The sequence below is a fragment of the Apaloderma vittatum genome, unplaced genomic scaffold, assembly GCF_000703405.1.
Source record: "Apaloderma vittatum isolate BGI_N311 unplaced genomic scaffold, ASM70340v1 scaffold39409, whole genome shotgun sequence".
Classification (NCBI taxonomy): Eukaryota; Metazoa; Chordata; class Aves; order Trogoniformes; family Trogonidae; genus Apaloderma; species Apaloderma vittatum.
Genome location: NW_009736538.1, coordinates 20863 through 26465, shown reverse-complemented (window position 1 = coordinate 26465; position 5603 = coordinate 20863).

Genomic DNA, 5603 nt, shown 5'->3' with positions numbered 1-5603 from the left:
GCCGTAGAGCAGTCGCTTCCCCCTCACATGGGGAGGGAATCCACACTGGAGCAGTTTGTGAAGAGCTGCAGCCTGTGGGAAGGACTTGATGTTGGGGAAGTTTGTGGAGCACTGTCTCCCATGGGAAGGGCCTCTCGCAGGATCAGGAGAAGAGTGTGAAGAGGAGGGAGCAGCAGAAACGATGTACAATGAGCTGGCCACAACCCCCATTGTCCATCCCTCTGTGCCACCAGTGGGTGGGAAGAGGTAAAGAAATGGGGAATGAAGGAGAGCCCAGGAGGAAGGGAGGGGAAGGTGTTTTAAGATTTAGTTTATTTCTCTTTTTCCTACTCTAATTTAATTAGTGATAAATTAATTTTGACAAGCCGAGTCTACCCCTGTAATTGGTGACTGATCTCACTGCTCTTATCTCAAGCCTTTTGTCATATTTTCTCCCCCCTGTCCAGGTGGCATCAAGCCAGGGTCAACCTACCACATGTCCAAGTAGAAAAACTGATAAAAATTGTGGAGAGGTCAATATTCTTGTTGCCTGGGTTTTTATTTTCTGTAAAATGGTGATGTAAAATTTTGAATGGTGTAGTACTTTTACAGTACTCTAAGTTTGTTCATTTTATTACTAGGAATGGGTATGAGGCAACTTGTTAAAAAAGCCAAAATTAGGAAAACTTGATCTGCGTAAGCTATTCACTACTTGAAAATTGCCTCTCACTCTGAGGTCCATCATGTGTTGGCATGGATTGAAAATTAGGCAGTTTAGCTAATGCAAGCAGTTGGATCTAGCAGTGAGCAAGTATGTTGAGACTGAGATCGTAGCAGAAATTTTCTGGAATGTCTTCCAAGACTATAAATAGTAAAGGCAGTGTGGAGAAAAGAAAAAAAAAAGAGGAAAACCAATGACTTCTAAAAATTACCCAACTTTCTGTACTTCTTATCTCTGTTTTGTTTTGTCTTTTTTGGTTTATTTAAATGCCTGCAGGACGTTGTGGTGGGTACCCAGCCTGTGAAAGGATGCAGGTGATAGCTTTGTACTGTGGTTACAGATGCCTGATTTAATTAATCTGTTAACTGCTAGTACTGAGAAGAGAAGATGGTGGTGTAGGTGATCATGTTGGTAACAGAAATTGTCATAATCTAACATTAATTAATGAACTTTAAACCGTTTTCACAGTATATTTGAAAGAAAACAAAATAACTGCCTACCTGATTTTTGCTGTTTAAGAGAGGGCCTAGCAATAGCTCACGCTAGAACCAAACCAAACCCCTGACCTCCTGCATAATTCTCGCGGTGTTAGTTGTTGGACCTGAGCAAACTGCTACAAATGTGATGGCTGGAATTTTGCCACGCTGCTAATGCAGTATGGCAAACTAGAGGGCAGGCTTTCTGACCCGATTCTCTCCATGGGAGGGCAGAAGGTGTGGCGCTGGCTGAAAAATTGTTCTCAGTGCACTGGTGAACAGTAAAATGTTTGATATTATTGCAGTTTTGATGGGTTTTAGACTGCTGTGTGTTTTCATTGTTAAATAAACTGTGCTTAAGGTTCTGATAGTGCATGTTATTCAACAGGGTGTGCTTAAAGCCTTCAGGCAGGGGGTTTGTTGGTAATAGTTTGGATGAGTGAGAGATGGGAAAGGAGAGAGCCCTTAAAGTAGCAAACTAAGCCAGAGATGTTTTACTACCAAATAACATAATATAGGTATGAATGAAATTTCGTTGGGCTGCAGCCTGTGGGACAAGCGGAGGAAGGGGTCCTGTGGAGCAAAGGAGTGACTTGGGGTGGTGGGATGGACGTGGCAGGGAGAGGACTGGAGTGTGCTGGCACAGCTTGGTGTGTGATGACTGAGGCACCGTATGGTTTTGTTCAGAAGTGTTTATTCCACTGTTCTCCAGGGGATTGTGCAGAACTGTTGATCTGATATATTAAATGTAAATCATACAAAATAGCAAGCCAGTTCCATTTTTAACTTCCAGTTAGAATTATTCCTATGTTGACAGCTCTGCAGTGTGTGAGCTGGGGCACATTTATTCAGCTTTATCTTGTCCAAACTAGAGTTGTTACCGGCCCTGAGTCATCTGTTAGGGCAGGGTCAAGCCATTGGTGTGGAAATATTTCTTTAAAAACGCCAAGGAGTGGCTGCCACTCTAGTGTTTCATTAGTTCTGATCAACTATAACTTTAAGGGAGACACAAGCTTTTTGTTTCAGGTTTCCAGGATGCAGTGCTTGCTGTTTCCCTGCAAGAGGAGGTTGGGGTTTTGGTTTGGTTTTAGTGTGAGCTATTACTAGGCCCTCTCTTAAAGAGCAAAAAACAGGCAGGTAATTGTGTCCCCGCAAGGGGAGGCTTTCTTGTGTTTAACTAAAGCTTGCAACAAGGAAATTCTGTGTCATTTGGGGCCCCCACAGTCATTCTCTCACCTGAAGACATGCTAATGTCTGAATTTCTGAGGCAGTGGGATACTGCCTGAGTCTCTAGCGGGAGGACTGGCTCAGTGTTGTGTAACCATGCTGAGGTACAGTTTAAGGCAAGAGACAGAGGTAAACTCTTGGGACGGGAGTGCTGTTTGAACCTGGAGTTGTAAGGAAGAGTATGGGGGAAGTGAATGGAGATATCTGTAGAAAGCAGCTTTTTAGGTGCTGCTTTCCCAGTTTGTGTTCTGAAACCGGGAGACGGAGCCAGCAGTGGTCCTGTTTCGGAAGGCAGCTATGCTAACTGGGAAACTTTGCGGTGGATGATGACCAGGGAGAAGAGCTTGGAAAGTCAGGTAGTTAGCTTGGTGACCTTCCCTGTGAATGCCTGTTTTCTTGGTGCCCGTTTCTTGTCATGTTTCACAACCGTTTTTGTCCTACCAGCTTTGGATGGTGTGTTCTTACCAAGATAATTCCATGTGGATTCCTGGTATTTCTAGGAGTGATCAGCTGCTTACTCACAGCTGTGCTTTTACAATAGTGTGAACTACTGGTGGGCCTGGAAAAGAGCTCTTGATGCTTATAGTAGGTACATGACACAGCATGGTTTAATAGTTTTAGTGTAAGTGGCCCTGGGCCTAGGCACAGGGAGAGTGTTAGTAATTAAAACAGGTTTTAATTGAAGGATGATTTATGAGTGAGAGTAACAGCAGTAAAAGTTAAAGAACAAACACAGCTGTGGATGTGGGCCCATGCTGCAGGTGTCCCTAAGGAGCTGTTTCATACCTTTGCGTTTGGAGGAGGAAAAACTGCAGTTTCTCTTAATTTGCTTGACTCATTAATATGATGCTGCTGATGTTGGAGATCAACTGGAGTTACCAAAGTTTAGCTCTGCAGCTGGAATGCTTCCTACAGCTCATTTCAAGGGAGTGCATCTTTGATGTGTTGATGGTTTTGTGTCTGATAGAGAAGATTTCTGCTCTCAAACCTTATCACGGATTGAGCCCTTTCCTAAACAGTTCCTATAGAATTAGCAAGCGGCAGATGATCCTGAATTTGAAGCATTATGATAGAGCAGTTTCCTTTGGAAGCTTCTGTTACGTCTTCAATACAGCGTTTCTTATTCCTGGTGTTAAGTATTCCCTCACCAAAAAAATCCAAACCAAAGGTCTTTCTCATGATTTGGATATTTGACTATTTTGGTAGTTGTTTGTGTGTTAGGTGTATTTAGCTGGGTTTAAATGTGAAATGGCTCTAGCTCATCATCTGCTGGTTTAGCTCAACATCCCTGAGACATGTTAGATGGATATCAAGTTAATAGGAGGGTCCTCTGTTTGCCTTAATGCTTAGTGGCTTCAGGAGGGTTATCAGAAATAATCTTGAACAGCACATGTTTCATAGCTCCCAGCTTTAGTAAGTGAAAACTGGATCTTTACTCGTTTTTTATATTGGAAAGAGAGTTATAATGGCACTTCTCTTCATTGTAATGATGGACTGATCTGTTGGTGTTAAGCCAGTTCCTTTATTTCTAGCTACCATTTATTTCTAACCCATCATACTTTTGCAAGCAGCAGCAAGTTCCTTACGCTTTTTAGCACTTCTCCCTCTTTACCTCTACCAGCTATTTGTCAAGTGCTTTTGATAGGAGCAAATATTTTCTATATTGTGACATCTGTTGTGATCCCTAGTTAAGATTATTACAGGGAGAAGTGATGGTTTTATACCACTTGGTGGGGACTGTGCTTTCCTGCCCATGAATCTGTAGAATTCTCGGTGCTGTCAGCTCTGATATCCGAGATATGAAAACAGTAATGCCAGGGGAAACACGTTTCCAATTTTGTTAACAATTCTTAGTCAGAGAGCTATTTGTCGTAGGCCTTGGGAGGAGTGATTAACAACACTAAAATAATAGCATGATTTTGTGTTGTCATGGGCTTATTAGATTCAAAATGGTCCAACTGCGTTCAGATGTAGTTTTATTTTAGCATATTACAAAACTTAGGAACATTTAAGTACACTGAGTAGCATTGCCAGTGTGATCCAGGCTGCTTTGACTTGTTCCAGCTATGAAAGAAAACTACATTGAGCCTTTCTGTAAGGAAATCTTAGCACCTGGGAATGTTTGATGCAGGTCTTGAAGAAGCTTGCCCATGCTAAAAAGTTGTACTTGCATTATATCAAGCTTATGCAAGAGATTAATTTGGAAGCCGGGCTGAGTGGCTTGTGAACTTTCTACCTCAGGTCAGCTGTGCTTTAGCTACATGGTCCAAATTGCAATCTGAGGGGATAAACAAGTTTTGTGTGCTTTTTATGGACTTTATTCAAAATGAACAGGTAATTTTTCACAGCGGGTAATTCTGCACAGCACCAGAACTAATTTGATACAGTTTTATTCAGTTAAAGATGGAGCAATGCAATAACATGGCTGATTACAGAAGCACAAGTTCAGTTGATCACATCTGTATGTGGATATAATATGTGAACTGATTGACCAGTAAAGCAGACACAGTAATTTATTTTGTGTTGTCTCCTTGAATTCTGCCTAGACAAGTTTCCTTTCAGTTCAAACTCAGCAGTTTGCTCAGCCTCAAATATTGCTGTACGGATTGATTGATCGGTAAGATGACTTGCTGTGGTCATGGAAGCCAGTGTGCCTCAGACTCCTGTGAGGTTCTGTATCGTAAGGGAAGTCCCCTTGCCTATGATCCTGGCTTCTGCAGAATTAACAAGGGCTGGTCCCAAATCCCAAGAAATACGAAATGCAGAGAACGAAGCATTGGAGGTATCTGTGTTAGGAGTACTGTGATACGGGTGATAAGAAGGGTTACCTGTCAGTAACAGGACATCGGCTGACTCCTCTTTTTCTCATATGCATTCCTAGCACTGGGAAATCAGTATAAAGCTATAACTTTTCCTAACAGTCTTTGAAAAGCATAATCAGTCCTTAGTATTTCACCAGGAAAAAATTTTCTTTAAACTAGGCTTTTGAGACAGTAGAAATTTAAGCTACTTATTCTTTAGCCAAAAAAAAGCTTTTGGATAAAACTCTGGTGTTGGCTGTTGATGGGTTTTCCTCCCCAGCATGCCCTGCATATTCCTTTTGTGTTTAAGAAAAAAAAAAAAGGTTAATATCACAGAATACTATGTGTGGCAGCATCCACAGGTTCATTGTGTTGTAATGGAATCTTGAACCTTCCTAG